Below are 17243 nucleotides of genomic sequence, written 5' to 3'. Positions count from 1 at the left end.
GGGTAGTGCTTGTCTGATGGCTCCTCCCGAGACCACCTCTAAATAGATAAAGGTAAAAAAACATAATCTCTGCAAAAGGTAATTGGCTGGCAGCTTATTTCATGGGCAGCGTAACATTGGAGAGTTTTGTTGGTTGAGTTTGTACTACCCAGCTTTGGACAATTGACAGGTCGACAAGACATGAGCCAGACAAGAGTATGGGGAGAGAGGTCCAGGGCCTGCTTTTCTTTTAATTAAAAAAGATACCATCCCATATTTCTAGGCCACGAGCCAAGGTGATCTCTTTGTATTCTGCTTTTTGTGGTGCCTCATGTCTGGGTGTACGTATAAGGAGTAAGGTAGGTGTCCCTTCTGTGTTTGTTGCTAATGAATAGACAGTGTTCTTGACTTATAGGTCACGCATGATGGGACCATGGTTGTTATTCTTTCACCCTTCATTTATTGAGTGCTTATAGTTGTCCAGCACCTGGCATAAAAAGACGGGTTGTACACTTGTAAATTTGTAATTTCTCTTTGAATTTACATCTCGGCACCTGGAAATTGCTATCTTGTGTTGGTGCTGCAAAATTCTGACCCTCCCTTAATTCTCTGTAAACTTGGCTGGGGTTGTCAGCTCCGGCCGGAGCTCTGCACGGAACTGTATTTCTGTTGTTTTAGCATTTTGTGTTCTCGTGAAACCTTGAGGCCTTTGTCTATCTGAAAGCATGCTGCAGCTTCCATTTTATAAAAGATGGCTGCTCATTACTGTTGCTTTTATACGCTAGTGAGGTATATTTGAGTGCTGTTCATGTTACATTCAGCTTATACAGTGCTTATGTTAGTATTTTTCATGTTTTATGAATGCTATGCTAATATTCTTCAAATATTAATGCATATATTACCTTGTGCATGTGTTCTTCATGTTGAGTGCACTTATGCTTCATGTCTAATGGATGCAAATGTATTGTTACACTGTTAATGTGTTTACTCTTGCCATCTTCAGCTTAGAGTATCTCCATCTCCAGCTGTACCTGCCTGGAATAAGGGTGGTACGGTTGCCTTTGTGAATAACGTTTCTCACCTGTGTGATATTGGGCTGGGGGATGGGCAGAAGCTATGGATGACGTATGCATCTGCCTCCCAACACTGGAAACTATTATTGTGATTGGTTGACTAAGGGATATTCTAACAGTATTATTATTGGAGGAGAATTTAATGACGCTTGTGTGACTTTTCATGAAAAATGGTTGGAAAAAATATGGGAATATCGTGTGCTATGGAGAATTTCCAATGTTAAGGGGGAACCGTGGGGCAGGTTTATGCACTGATAGGAATTTACCCTGTTTTTACCTACCTTAAAAAGATCAAGTGATATATTTAGAACTTGGAAAGGGGCTCCTAGAGCACATGGTTTAATCACATTTAGAGGTTGTTGTTGCCACTTTGCTCTTCGGTATCTATTCAGAGGCAAAGTGTCAGTGATCACTTGACCATTGATTTTTGTGTAAACATTGTGGTCAGGTATTGTGACCTGGATCCTACCTTAGCTTTGCTAACTATAGCTAGAGGTGGCCTAATTGTGTGGAACACAAATGGCTGCCAAAGGCTTAATAGGGAAATGAAACACTTGTTCTGCTCCTTTGTCAAATGGAGATGTTGAGACTTTATTCTCTATAAGGTCATACAACAGTTCATGCTTAGAATTCGCTATATCTGAGGGACAAATGTTGGCTCCTAAGAAACACACGCATCATTATAATGAGTGGGTGGCAAAGGCCAAAAGGGATAAATGAAGAGAACTAAGAGCTTTGTGATCGCATGCAGGTATCCCAGTCATGGACCAATCACCGCCCACGGTGGTGCCAGTCATTCATACACTCCAGACATCCAGGCACCAGTAGTGTGGATTGGGACCAGACAGTTCGAACCCGTTTCCTGGGAACACACACGTGACAGGCAGAAGCCAGCGAAAGAGATAGGTATTCGCGGGATGCTGCATGCCCAAATAAGGACAACACAGGTTGCTCGACCTGGGTGAAGGCAAGGGACAAAATGGCCAAAGGAAGGAAACAAAAGACTTTGTGGCCAGGCCATTTTTGGACCTGGCCACAGTCTTGAACCAAACACGGTAAACGTGATGTGATCCCTTAAAAAGAAGTAAAACACTTTTATAAAAAGTAAGTAATGCCACCAATTCATCACAGGCACACTCGCACAATCACCAAAAAATCCTTTGAGGGTGTCGACGGCCATAAAACAGAAATTACCCCAGCGCACTGTATTGGAAAGTGCATTGTGCACTATTAAAAAGTTACCAAGAAATGACAACATACTTAAAGACAAAGGGAAACATAGTTTCCCAGTAATGACAGTCTGAAGGATGTGTCAGTTTCTCCATAGCATGTGAGCAAAAGCCCAGGGGAGTGCAGCTGAAGGCTGTGCTCCACTGGCAAAAGGCCAGGATAGGATAGCCACACAAAATCAAAAGGTTTGCAGGGTCCACAAATGGAATGAAAATTGCACATTGTTGAAATCTTTCCTAACAGGCATGTCTTCTGTGGGCCGGTGGCTGATGGGCATGTGTTCTGTGGCCCTATGACCTACAGGCATGCCTTCTGTGGGCCGGTGGCTGATGGGCATGCATTCTGAGGGGCAGGTGCTGATGGGCATGTCTTCTGTGGCACTGACCGGTGCTTACAATCAGCCTTCTTTCACCTCCTGAGTGCAAAGAAAGTGTGAGTTATTCGCCAGCCGGTGGTCATTTTCTTAATATGGAAATCCGACACTGTGTGATCTTGGGCTATTTTTTGTGTCAGAAATTGGGAATCAATAAATAAAATGTTGCAACTAACAATGGGTGGATTTGTGGAATCCTCTTTCTCCCCTGATTTTTTGCTGACTCCTTTCCATGGAGGTAGTTTTCAGAATCTGTTTGGGGAAGGACACCCCCCAAAACCCCAGTTTTAATCCTGTCTGGCTTGCCTTTTTGGGGTTGAACAGTTTCTGGTTCTGGGTCGGTTTCCATACTTACCCTGTCCCACTCAGGGTCTTTCAGAACCCATTTTCCTTTGGAGGAGAAGATCTGCTTACCTGAATCCTCCAGGGATTCTTCTCCTTCAAAGAGGATAATCCAGAGTTCCTCCACAAAGAAGGTTCTTCTATGGCCTTTCCTACTTACCCTTTACTCTTTGGGTTCTAACCTTTTGGGGGTAGAAGAGACACTTTCAGACTGAGAGGTTGCGAGGCGTTCTGCCTGGGTGAGAAAGGAAGCTTACTGTAGGGCTTGGCATCTCCCCTCCACCCGGCCCCCCTCCGAGGAACCTGTAGTTTGCCAGACATTTCCCCCCTGGGGCATCAGACCTGGGTCTTGGGGTGTACTGGGCAGCAGGTTCCAGTTGAGGGGTCGACTCAGCATGCATCCCCGATCGTTGGTCAGTTGCTGGACCTGTCGCTCCAGTTGGGAAACATTTTCTGAGTTGTAAGGAAGTCTCTGGTTATACCTCTGCTGCTCCTGGAAAGGGTAACTTTCCATTCTCCCAGAGTAGCTTAGGTATTGGATGTTTCCCCCATAATATTCCATCCTGGGGCTCCCTTCTCCCGGGTTCAAGGAACTATTGTTCTAGGAGCGGGGAGGGAGAGCACGATTATTCTGGAAGTTCTGGTTCAGGGAGTACCTGGGAAAATGTTCAGGTTGGGAGGTGGAGTAACATGAACCAAGAAAAGTTAGTACTGCTACTGGCCAGGTGTGTTCCCATATGTTATCAATGAATGAAACAATTATATCCTAGTGAATGGAATCCTGGTATTTGTGGTACTAATGGGAAAAAAAAACCTCTAAGTTTCTACTCCATGGAAATGTCCATAAAGAAGATAAGGGTTAGACAAAGAAGATCCCATACAACTATGATGGTGAATAAACGTGGTTTGTATTAAAATAAAAAAACATTCAAACATGAACAGAAAAACATTTATAAATAATTAGTATGTGAAAAACTCAAATACTCTAAAAAGGAATCAAGGAAATCACAGTTTTGCTTCAGTACATAAATCAGTGCAAAGTCCTTGTAACAAAGGCTATGCTTTAGTGCAAAGGTGGGTGTAGGGTACTACCCGTGCACCGTGTTCAATAAGGCATCTAATTATTCAGATGATATTACAGGTGGAGTAATACTTTTTTTTTGCTGAGGGAAGTTTGGAGGGAAGTTTCCCGGGGCAGTACTTACATGGTTGAGATACCCACACTGTGCATGGGGAGTCCATACATACCCGAGGATTGCCATATTAACCTTGTTTCTCGGGCTTACATAGGTGGCAGGGTCAGATGGGTACCCTGCCTGACTACCATTCGATTGGGCTGGGTCACGGGGTCTCCTCTGCCTTTCCTTCTGCTTGTTTGCAGAAGGAGTATTTGTTGGCCTTGTTAGGACTTATTTTCTATACTCTGGTCTGGTGGACAGATGTATAGAAGGCCAACTTATATTGTGACAGGGACAACACTGGGAGTTGTAGCCAAACCAGTTCAAGGTAGCAGTGATGAGAGGTCTAGGCTAAGTCTCAAGAGGTGGTGAGCTTGTAAAGGGTCCACAATGAGTACACACAATGGGAATAACAAATTACACTTGGACAGTATGTATCAAAATACAGTTATTTATTTATGGACAAATATCACTATGAAAAATGACTACTAACAGGTAGAAATATCACACAACACTAATAATAGATTACATATATACAATCACTGAAATAGGGTATAACACAAATAGAACTCCTGTAAAAGAAAGTGAAGATTAGTTTTATGTACCACAGGTCCACAGAGAGTTAACCCTAACTTCAAAAGTCCTTCCCTAAATTGTATGGCACCTTATGCCCAAAGGTTCAGGAGAGTTCCGACACAGTTCGTGATGCAGGAAAAAATGAAAGTAGAGTCTCTGGTGTCCAGTGAAGAGTTCCACGGGGCAGAGGACAGTGTAATCTAACTAATAGAAGTGTCCATAATTTTCAGAAGTCTTGCACGAACAAGCAATGGTAAAGCCAAAGTATAGCAAACGTTTTATATAAGTTAGGAAATCTTTTAAGGGGAGTTTAGGAGCACATTAGAACCACTGTTCCTTACCCCCCATACTCCAATTCTCCCCAGGACTTGGCAGATCAATGGAAAAAAGGTCTGAGGTTGCTTTTCCCGCTGTCAGCCTCAGTCCTTGATTCGCAGGGTTTGAATCTGGTTGGTGTCTCTCGCTGGTGCATGGACTCTCAGATGAAAAATGCAGAAAACCATGATGCAGGACCCCACACAGGACTGGACTCGACGCAAGTCAACTGTTTGGGATCGTGGTCACTGCAGCACATTGACGCAAAGGGCATCATTTGTTCGGGTCAGACTTCCCCTCTTATCTCGGGTCCCGTTGATGCTAGGACTTCAAACTTTCACTGAGGTAAGTCTTGTAGGACGAGCTGCGGATCCCCCATGTTCCAGGCCACAATTCCGAATGACAATGCCGGCAGCACGGTAGCCTAACATCAGAGCCGGTCAGCCACAGGACGGTCCCAGGACACTTCCGAAGGCTCTTCATCGCAGGGTACCGAGCAGACATCCGGAATGGATGTTCCCTCCACTCCAAGGGTCGCAGATCCTTTGCAGACCTGCTGAAGATAATGTATTTATTTATTTGAATTTGTATATACTGTGCCACAAAGTAGTGGGTCAAGGATTGTAGAAGACAGTGGCAGCATAAGGTAAACATCAGGCAGAGGACTCATGAGCAAGACAGGGCTCCACCAGGAGAGCAGCAGAATTTGATCACCAGACCTCCGTCAGTCGGCTATCGGGTCTCTTCACGGGTCTCACAGCTGGCCAGGTGTCTTGGCTCATTCAGGTTACTGCAGGATCTCTGAAGAATGAGTGCAGGGGTCCTCTTCTTATCCTAAAAGCCAGGTAAGAGCCACAACTTCCACTAGCCAATAGCAGGACTAGCCACGCACACACACCAGCAGTGGTCCAATCCGGACCACTATCGGGAACACTCATGCATAACACTCATTACAATGAAACAAGTTTGTGGATTGAGACCAGACAATCCCAGCCCAGATCCTGCCATCAAACACACTTAGCCCTCCAGTAGCCCGCCAAAAGCCTCTGCTTTCCCGGGCACTGGAGGTCCATGTAAGGAATTTCCTTGCCTCGCAGGCCAGGAGGAAGGCTAAAGAACAAGATGACCAAAGGACAGGCAAAAATCCATGTAGCATGGCAATGTTTGGACACTAGCCACATTTAGTAGCCAAACGCGGTACATGCTGTAAGGCTAAAATGAAAAGCTCAGAAAAAATGGTAAAAAGTCACTGCTGCCACCAGCTTGTCCATTTAGCACACCTAGAGTAACCAAAAATCCTTTCAGTGTTAGTCTACGGCAAAAACAAAAGTGTACCCCATTGTACTGCATTGTGAGATGCATTGTACAATGATAAAAAGTTACCACCAGTGATAACAAGTTACTATAAGTAGTAACAAAGTTGCAAGACTAAGGGAAACAATGTTTCACAGTACTGACAGCCTGAAGAACTGAAGGACATGTCAGGTTCCCCAATGCAGAGGAGCAAAAGACAGTGTTGTGAAGCTCAAGGCTTCACTGTAGGGTAAAGAGTACAGGTCAGGAGGAAAAATAAAAGCAAAAGATTTGGAGGTCCATAAAAATGGAAGGAAAGGTGCAGTAAAGATACATTTTTCCTAACACCCCCTCCCGCCCCCTTCTCTAGATCCAAAGGAGGGGTCATTTTTGCAGCAGCAGGGGTGTTAGATAGTTTGGGGGTTTTGCCAGTATTTTTACTCTTGCAGGCTTTTGGACCACATAGATCCTAGTGGCCTGTTCAATCACCCAATTCAGGGTCCTATGCTCGTGAAACTCACACACCAACCGAGTAATTATGTATTTAGGGAGCACATGGAAATATGTAGTTATGAATTCCCTACTATGCGTGTTCACTCACTGGGAAGTCTGAGCAAATGCCCGCTTTAGGTCCTCCACAAACTCCCTAGGCGCCTGATCATCCCCACATTGCAAATTATTTGCAGCCTTACAGACCTCCTGTGGGTGTCTGTGTGAGGAGAAACATTTTACAATGGCCGCCTCATAGGTGGACCATTTATCATGATCTTGGTCCTCCAGTCTTGCAAAGAAACTGGAGTACTCAGGTGAGAATGTCCCCTTCGAAAAAATGTAATGCAATTCACATAATTGTTGATCTGGAATGATGCCATCATCTACTCATAAAGTAAGTTCCAGGTGCGTCCACACCGAACAGTTGTCATTCTTGTGGTATGGGGTCAGGAATCTCTTTATGACCCTGATCTGTCTGATTGGGGCTTTGACAAAACCATTTCTTTTTCCACTTTCTTTTTCCTCTTCTGCAACAGAGTCCATTCACCTTCTGACTCAGAACTGCTACTGGTACTCTCTTCCCTGTCTTCTAGGTGCACCTTATCTCTATGAGGCTGGGAAAATCTCCCAGAACCACAGGGTCTGTACTCTTCTCGTCTGGACCAAAGTGACCTCTCATGGTCACTCTCTCTGGAGTTGCTTTTAGGCCCAGGATAGAACCCAGTTTCCTCATCCCTCCTACCAGAGAGTCTAGGGAATTCCCCCTTCCCCTGAACACACAGTGGTTTTTAGAATGCCCTTCCTAGGATAAGGGTCTGGCTTTTCTCCTTCAGCAAAGTTGGCAAGGTGGTCTCTTTGTAGTCACATCTTCAGCCTATCTAACTTCCTGACTTTCTCCTCATAAGAATTTTCATGGTCTGAAGTACTTACCATATTATTCCTTACCTCCCAGGACACACTGGTCTGGCCACTTTCACTTCTTTTTGGTAGAGATGAATACTCACCATTATCCGACAGGGAACGACCTTTCTTTGTCAGTTGGGCTAGGCCTGGGTAAGTATAAGGGCCTCAAGTCACCCTGTTCCTGATAGGTGGCATGCATGAGGTTGGATCCCATTTGTGCATGAGAGGTTGTAAATGATTGGCATGGGGCCCCTTTTGGGAAGTGCGCCTCACCTTGATCAGTGGCCCTTGTCTCATATCCTGATTGGTCAGGGTGCCTCAGGTCCTGTTTATAATTTTCTTTTTCCTTGGTGAGGCTCTCACACCTGTGTCTCTCTTTATTTATTTGCTGTTGGTAGTCAGAGAGCAGGCTTTTTAATTCGGACACTAAGGCCTGATTAATCTCATCATCCCTGCTCTGAGCTACCAATCGATCCTTTGTTTGCTGCACCTCCTGCTGAAGTGATTCATTCTCCCTCTGTGAACCTTTTATGCTGCGTGCATATTCAAGGCACTTTTCCTTCAGGAGACTAATCTCTTTCTCTTGCTCATCCTTACATTTTGGTGCCTTTAGTAGTTCAGCTTCTATTTGCCTCATTCGCTCTACAAGTTCATTCCTTTCTTCTCTAATTCTAGTCAGTTCCTGAGAACCTGACTGTTCCTTTTCTCCCTCCATTTCCAACCGCTGTAACCTCTGTAATAGGACGCTGTTATCCTGATTCAAGAGATCTTTTTCCTGAGCCAGCTGTGTTCTCTGTTGTTTCAGAGTACTTACCTGCTGAGCTAGCTGATCAAAGTCATTTTGGGAATCAACCCCTTTGATAATTAATTGACTATGTTCAGTTTTCAATTCTTTTATTTCTGATTGGAATGCGATAAAAAAGACTCTATTAAGAGAAGACTGGTCATTTAGCTTATGTTGCAGTGTGCTCAGATTTTCTACACTCTTTATGTGCATTTTTCAGTGCACAGAACTGTGTTTCACGCTCTACACTCCCTTGCTGCAGTGTTTTTCACCTCATCTTTGAGTGTTGAACACAATCCTGGGCCTGTGACAGGTCTCCAGCCTGATTCATCCTACTAGCCTCACTATTCTGCCAACATTCTTCTACTAATAGCAAATGAAAATATAACTGAGCAGTTAGCTGAGCCCTCTGTATCTGTTCATCACGAGTAGTTGTGGTCATATAAAATACCTGAAGTGCTGGTGTAACATTCCACCTTCACGTCAAATATCATTGCTTACTGAGGTAACCTCCTGCACAATTCTGGTTTGCCAGTTTCCTGCTTTGTCCTCAACCCATTCTCCTTTAAGAAATAATTTAGCTAGGAGATGCTCCCTGGCTTCACTAATTTGTGTAGTCATTTTCACAATGGCTTTTTGTACCTCAGAAAAATGTTCTTTTTACACTGGGGCAAAACCACCCTATTCCTACTTGATTTCCACACTCAATTCCAAATCAACAATGAATTCAGGAATTCAACTAATGTATCTTTGCATTGGTGCTCTGCACAATCTTATTTCTCATCTATCCACCTCTCTGGCACTCAGGGGTCAAGCCGTAGTGGCACTTTAACAAGCGCACAAACAATGCTCCATCCACCTGAATGTGGTTACGCCAGAATGAATGGCCTTTCACCATGCACTTGTCATGAGTCACAGACACTAAGCTACATCCAGGCACGAGCCCCCACTTGTCGCTGTATATTGGGAGACCACCTTTAACACAAGGAGTTTGCCCCACCCAGTTAAAGCACCCCACAATAAATTGGAGTAATATACTTTAGATTCAATCTAGCCCTGCTGATGACTCATATAAAGACAATCAGATCCCCCCACCGGTGCCTCAATGAGCCATATACCAGCCTGAGGTGTAGAGAGAATATATTTGTTTATTTACAGGTTAGGGTAAAAAAGAATTGTTTTAATAATTACATGCCACCTTCTCTGCGATGCACGGGTAAATAGGACTTGATCAGACTTCAATGTAACACAAAGCACCATTTTGATTTAAGAGCAAGTTACAGATGCACATGCAGTCCTGTGTTTTACTTCCCTGCACACGTAAAATACTGGCAGTCTCGAAATTACACAGATTAATAAGAATATTTTTAAATTGATAAACCCTTTCCTCCTCAACCCCAAAAGTAATGATACAGTTTTGCTATCAGGGTCACTTACTCGCAAGAAACAACATATATTCTCAATGGAAAGTTACACTGATTTCACTTAGGACAACACTTCACCACCACCCCAGCACTCAAAACCCTGCATCAGCTTTACGCAGTACCCCTCTGTTGAAAGGTCAGGTCTATGGAGTGTGGACAGTTTGGGACATTTTGTTTTGGTGGCAAGTATATCTTTGGTTTAAAACATGTTTTGGTAGGAGGTTCAGTTGGGAATTTTCAATTTTAGACACAGGTACTTCTCTTCCTTTAGAGAAGTCAGGAGTTGACTGAAAAACACATGCACCCAATTACTTTAAATAACTATAATGTATCTAACTCACTAGGGAAGAGGGCGGACATTTCAAATTCCCCCATGCTCCCCACTGCTTCATGCTATATGGGAATTCATTACATTAATATTCAGTTAAAGTATGGTAAGGGTCTACACAATTAGCCCAACCCACTATTAAGAAAAAATATTAAGGCAGGCAGATTACACATATTGGATATTTCAGACAGGCAACTTACATGGGATTTCTTTGGGTTTTGCTCTCAAGGTAGACAGGACTCCTCTATGGACAGCACATGGACTGGTCACTCCAGTCAGAGATCATCGCCAGCTTCTATCCCTCATCTGGCTCTCCTTCAGAATCAGGGCCCGGTCAGCTGTTGTCTTCCCCAGTTTCTCTCTCCGTGCCAAAGTTTAATCCTGAAGCAGCTTATAGTCCTTTCCACCCAAGTGGCATTGGGCAGTTGTCAGGATTCAGACATATGGTTTTTAGCAGCTCTCCCCTGGTGAGGTGGAACCCCAATGTTTTTTTAGCAGCTCTCCCCTGGCGAGGTGCAACCCCCATGGTTTTAGGCAGCTCTTCCCTGGCGAGGTGGTTCGCCAGTGGTTTTAGGCAGCTCTTCATTTTTCTCAGAGCGTACCCCAATATGAAGAGGCGCTGGCATACTATCACGTATATCTGATTGGTCATTTATATTTCTCTCCACCCCCTAAATCCAGCCCCTCTCTAAGGATGGGGTTAGGAGTTCCATGATGAAATTGATGTGAAACAGGTCCACACCTTCTTCTCATTTGCATTTTTCATGTCCGTTTTTGGCACACAAAAAGTACCTACATAACAAAATATTGTAACTTACTGATAAATACTATAGTATATAGATATTCAGATTCCTTTCCGCATGATGCATCGGTCAAGGTTACTTTCATTCCAGCACGACATTGCATGAGCATAGCAAACCTTTGCTCTTTATGCAAAAAAATATTCCGATAACGTATGTAATAGCCCACTAGCCCCCAAGTTTCAAACTCAGAACATTTTCGGGGAATCTATGAACACATTTTAAATGTTTCCAGAATTATTATACATTTGACAGAAACCCAAGGAACAGCAACACCACAGGCTGGTCATCAGCTTTCAACTGACACATCAATGGCTATTATAATCATAATGGTTCAACAGTTATTACACCAATAACACATCTGTAATGCATGTCATTGAGGAGATAGCTTAACCTTGATGAGTTTAGTTTCAATTTACAATGTAAACGGAATCCCCATTTCCTTGAAATCACATACTACAGAGCATCTGCTCTGTGCTGACTGTGATGTTTTCAAAGTCCCCAATTTAAGTCAATTTGCAGCCCTGGGATTGAAGCTAATGGTCAGTTTATGGCTGCCATAACCAGATGTTATGCAGGGCTGGGATCATCAAAGGTCAGGCCTGCCTCTGTTATCTGAAGCTCACTGCAGTTTTGATCTAAAGCTAGTATGTTTAAAGTATTTTCCCCCACTCAAGCCGGGTCTGTTCAGCTGGTGCATTGTAAAGACTTGGTGTGCCCCATCTCCCCAGAGATTATCCTTCCAGTTAAAGGACCAAGAAGGCACTTGTGATGGGGGATGCCCTTTGACCTTTACCCAAAAACAAAATAAATGTGTCTTTTCCTCAGAGAGCTTAAGCGATTTTCATATTGCATCATCTCTGTATTGCAGGCATTTGCTGCTGCAATGCTGCTGCAGTCTCTCTTTAACACGGCCATGTGCAGCTGTAATGCTGCCATATCATCTCTGTACAGCAGGATTTAGCAGCTGCAATACTGCTACAGTATATCTTTAACACAGGTATGTGCAGCGGCAATGCTGCCATATTATCTCTGTACGGCAGGCATGAGCAGCTGCAATACTGCTGCAGTCTATCTTTAACACAGACATATGCAGCTGCAATGCAGCTGCAGCTAAAACACTATTCAGTTGTATAAGTGCCAAACAAATGCTCAATAAATTAAAATAAAATAAGTATGTGCAGCTGCAAAGCTGTAACATCCTCTCTGTACTGAAGGCATGTGCAGCTGCAATGCTGCTGCAGTCTCTCTTTAATTCAGGCATGTGCAGCTGCAATGCTGCCACATTCTCTCCGTACTGAAGGCATGTGCAGCTGCAATGCTGCTGCAGTCTCTCTTTAATTCAGGCATGTGCAGCTGTAATGCTGCCACATTCTCTCCGTACTGAAGGCATGTGCAGCTGCAGTGCTGCCACATTCTCTCCATACTGAAGGCATGTGCAGCTGCAGTGCTGTTGCAGTCTCTTTTTAACTCAGGCACGTGAAGCTGCAATGCTGCCATATTCTCTCTGTACTGCAGGCATGTGCTGCTGCAATTCTGCTGCAGTCTGTCTTCAACACAAACAGGTGCAGCTACAATGCTGCTACATTCTCCCTGTACTGCAGGCATGTGCCGCTGCAATTCTGCCGAAGTTTTTTTTTAACTCAGGCATGTGCAGCTGCAATGCTGCCACATTCTCTCTGTATTGCAGGCATTTGTAGCTGCAAATATGCTGCAGTCTCTCTTTAACTCAGGCATGTGCAGCTGCAATGCTGCCACATTCTCTCTGTATTGCAGGCATGTGCAGCTGCAATGCTGCCACATTCTCTCTGTATTGCAGGCATTTGTAGCTGCAATGATGCTGCAGTCTCTCTTTAACTCAGGCATGTGCAGCTGCAATGCTGCCACATTCTCTCTGTATTGCAGGCATTTGTAGCTGCAAAGATGCTGCAGTCTCTCTTTAACTCAGGCATGTGCAGCTGCAATGCTGCCACATTCTCTCTGTATTGCAGGCATGTGCAGCTGCAATGCTGCCACATTCTCTCTGTATTGCAGGCATTTGTAGCTGCAATGATGCTGCAGTCTCTCTTTAACTCAGGCATGTGCAGCTGCAATGCTGCCACATTCTCTCTGTATTGCAGGCATGTGCAGCTGCAATGCTGCCACATTCTCTCTGTATTGCAGGCATTTGTAGCTGCAATGATGCTGCAGTCTCTCTTTAACTCAGGCATGTGCAGCTTAAATGCTGCTGCCACAGTCTTTTTGCCTGAACCCAATCATACCAAGAGTTTCTTGCCCAATTGGCATAAAGAACAATGCGGAGGTGTTAGCAATGTTGACAAAGTGGGATCACCGCTGAGGTTTGGGTGTGCACACACACACACACGTTTGGTTTCTAGGTTACGACTGCTTCGCTGGAACACAGAAGAAAAGACGTGTCTTTCGTTTTCAGATCTGATTTGTTTATCGAAGTGTTGGGGGTGTCAGCGGAAAGTTGAGCGTGCAGGGAGCAGATATAGGTGACTGCTCAGAGAGAGGGGAGACACACAGTGTCTTCGAGGCGGAGGGAGCTGACCGAACGCTAAGACTTTCAAAAGGGCAACGCACAGCAGAGGTGAGGAGAGGCCTTCACATTCCGTTCATTGTGGGTTATCTTAGAAGTGCCATTATGCACCACAATGCACCACAATGCACGACCTCTGCTCCTAAGCGCTACTCGTTGCCCAAAGTGTCGCTATTGTCATCAGTGAGGGGGGAAGCAGTTTTGAGAATAATGCATTGTGTGACCACATTTTAATTATTTTAGTTAAGAAAATGTGTTACACCGCCCACTTGGTATACAAAAAGAGGTTTAAAGGTTCACATTGTCAACTAATTATATTCCTTAGCTATACATAAGGGACTCATTTTCTATAGGGTCATAGTGTTAAAGAGGCAGAGACTTGTTGAAATTGTTCTGCTATTTGTGCTCTGTCTATGCATGCAGCCAGGCAGAATTTTAGATTGAAAGAGAACGTTGTGACAGACAAGGGTTTGAGTTTGTGTGTTTCTTAACAATCGCCTAATTGAACACTTCAATGGCAATGCAGAGCGGTGCCTTTGAATGCGACTTAACAATGGAGTATTCAGAATCACGCAGTGCCCCACACTGCACCCGCACCCACAATCCCCCACATACTGGCCCACTCACACTGCCCCACCCTACACCCACACCCACAATCCCCCCACACACTGGCCCACTCACACTGCCTCACACTGTACTCACAAAAAATGCCCGAATACATGCATACAGTAAGCTGCTATATGACCATAGTGCACCCCACACACATACTGTCTCCTACTCTACACTACACCAAACGAACTGCCCAGCACTCACACACTGTCACCACCTACACTCCCCTCAACACACTGCTGATCACACTGCCCCAACTGTCCCCCAACAAACACACTTGTTAGATTCAAAATGCCACCCCACCCACACACGCACACACTTGCACCCCGACCCCAAAACATGAACTCGGCTTGCCTACACATACTGTCTACCCCCACACAATGCCACTTCACCGATACCCACTGCCAAGGATTGCTGAGGAGGGGGCCAGATTGAAGGAAGGAAAGAACAAGATTTGCAGTCCCCACAGGAAGTGCTGGCGAAAAGTAACCAAAGGAAGAGGCACAGAGGCCCAGGGGAGTGAACTTATGAATATCCTGGGGGGTTCCCAGATAGAAGGAAGTGACATTGCCGGCAGTGATATCACCACATTTGCACTTAGTCGACAACTTGGCGAAAGGAAGGGGCGCAGAACAGTGGAAACATTGGCTAGCATGTTCTGCATATGCTGTAAATCAAGCAAGAAGGAGATGCAAGCCTTCCAGTTGCATTCCAGTAGGCCATCACTGCCCCTACTCCACCCCTCTATAATCATCCAGGTTGCAGCGCCCCCAAAATGTGGAGCAACACCACTTGGATGGGAGAACCAGACAACGCCATGACCACTAAACAGAAGGTTCAGCTGCAAGGAGTTACTTACAAGGAAAGGAAACCCGGTATACTACTGTCTAATCACAATTAGCAGTGTATACTTTGTCTATATCCGGGAGGATAGTGATAGGAGTATAGGGAGACAAAGTTATGAAGCAGGTACTAGAGGTGTGTGGTATACACGCTCTAAGTAAAACATTAGGAGGGACCAAGGAAAGTTAAAAAAGCCAATATCAAATTTTAATAATAAACAGTCCGTCAAATTTAAAACATCCAATTAAATAAATAGGTCAGAAATACAGAAATTGTCAAATCCCATGTAAAAAACAACAATAGAGAATACGTAACAGGCTCTGAAGGCCAGTTGAAAGTAATGTTATAGCAAAAATACGACCACTGAGGGTTTTTTTCAACCTAAATAGCAAGGTACCCATCCAAGTATGGATAAATATGTCATAAATTTTACTCTCTGTTTAAAGTTCAGCGATATGTCTCGACATGTTTCTGTTCCTCTAGAACAAAGTGTGGAACATTCATCAGGAGGGAGTAAATTACAGTATAGCCTATATGACAATTGGGATGGTAAACAATACCACTACAGTATCCTAGCACCTGCAAGAGATAAAAACAACAAACATCAAAGGTTAGCTATTCAATAGTTATATACTTTGGAAGGTTCAGAGCATGAACTGGGCAACCTATCAAGGGGGATAATTACCTTATAGGGTGCCTGTGGGGGCTCTCTACTAACATTAGTAGGTATAGGGTGGTGAGAATCACGGCCCTAAAAAAGAAAGGAAATAATAGCCAATGTATCAGCTATTACAAAGCCTAGTAGTACAGAAAAAACAACAGCGAACAGAGTGGAAGAAGACACCCAATATGAGAATAAACGTCAAAGCGTCTCATCGTGGGAGGGGGGAACCATAACTAGTGACTCCCACATGCAAAAAGGGGACATATGCAAATCGGCGGTGGATGAGCGGGACGTGCTACACAACAATGTAGGCAGTGTCAGAGTCCAGAAGATGTAGGGCCACCCGGACAAGGCATATTAGAGGTATCATACCACTATGTCACAGTGCATAGAGAGGAGATAAGTGGAACCGGTGTTTTACTAACATGCTGAGCGAACAACAACACGGGGCACGGTGACCCTGCAGTGAGTGGCGTGATCGTGATCAAGGTCGGGTGTGCCCATAGCCCCACAAATGCCCAGAGACATCCTACCTTGGTAAGACCATAGGAATGTAATCAGGGGCCAATCACAGCGTTCTGCACTGCAGGTAAAGTAAATACAACAAAGTAGTGCGATCAGGTTAAAAGATGTACGATCGAGTCGCAACAACGGTCGCTGGAGCAGAATCGATGAGCGAGCAACAAAATGCTGATCGTCTGTAAGCAAAGTTACTTACCAAGTGCGGGGGAGTGTGCAGCAAGAAGGTGTCTCGCCCTCGAGGATCTAAACAGAGTATCCAGAAGCAGTGCGATGCGGCAGATGCAGGTTGGTTGTCAAGGGAACCCCAAGATAGTCCTACTATTGTGTTAGTGTCTCTTAAGAAGAGTGCCGTGAGTGAGTGAAACCCAGCGGCCATCTTTCAAGGGAGTGGGAGAGAAAGAAAGAGTGACGGAGGTAGGGGGAAAACCAACGCCAAGTCTGTAAAAAGTGCCCAAATCAGTTGGTGGAACAACAGAGACTAGAAGGAAGGGGTCTCAGAAAATCAATAGAGGAAAGAGTTGTTTGGGAAAACTAAAGGAACTAGTAAGCAAAGCCTTAGAGTTCCAGGGTGGAATTGCCAACATTAAAATCAACAATAGGTTTTTAAATTGTAGCAATGTATACACAGATATTTACAAGGCCGCTAGATATTGTGCCAATCAATCGACTCATTGAGCCCAGTAACATCACTATGTAGGGTGAAAATCATCTTTTGTTCCATTTTCAACAATTTCTTTTCATGTGCTGTGTTATTTGCTCCTTTCAAAGCCAGTAGAACCGTCCAGGTGAAGTCTTCATATTTGTGTTTCAAAAGGTTGAAGTGTTTCACAAGTGGAGCATTCTCAGTTCTGTTCTTCAAACAGCTCCGATGTTCCATTATGCGGGTTTTTACTTTTCTGATAGTCTTACCGACATAGTGCAATCCACATCTACAGGTAATCATGTATACAACAAAGTCAGTGTTGCAATTAGT

At 44.4% G+C, this 17243-nt stretch overlaps 1 protein-coding gene across 3 annotated transcripts in view; it reads left to right on the top strand.

Moving 5' to 3' along the window:
- Nucleotides 1–17243, top strand: part of LOC138498133 (GTPase IMAP family member 7-like) — a 272213-nt gene that overhangs the window by 121266 nt on the left and 133704 nt on the right. Inside the window, exon 1 of one of the 3 annotated variants that reach the window (XM_069622006.1) lies at nt 13594–13683. The exons of the other annotated variants lie outside the window; for them this stretch is intronic. The gene's annotated coding sequence lies outside the window, so the exon portion shown is untranslated. Of the gene's footprint in view, nt 1–13593; nt 13684–17243 lie in introns of those variants that run through there. 3 annotated transcript variants of the gene reach the window in all.

This window comes from Ambystoma mexicanum, chromosome 5q, assembly GCF_040938575.1.
Source record: "Ambystoma mexicanum isolate Mex_15411 chromosome 5q, UKY_AmexF1_1, whole genome shotgun sequence".
Classification (NCBI taxonomy): Eukaryota; Metazoa; Chordata; class Amphibia; order Caudata; family Ambystomatidae; genus Ambystoma; species Ambystoma mexicanum.
This window is presented reverse-complemented; position numbering and strand designations above follow the sequence as displayed.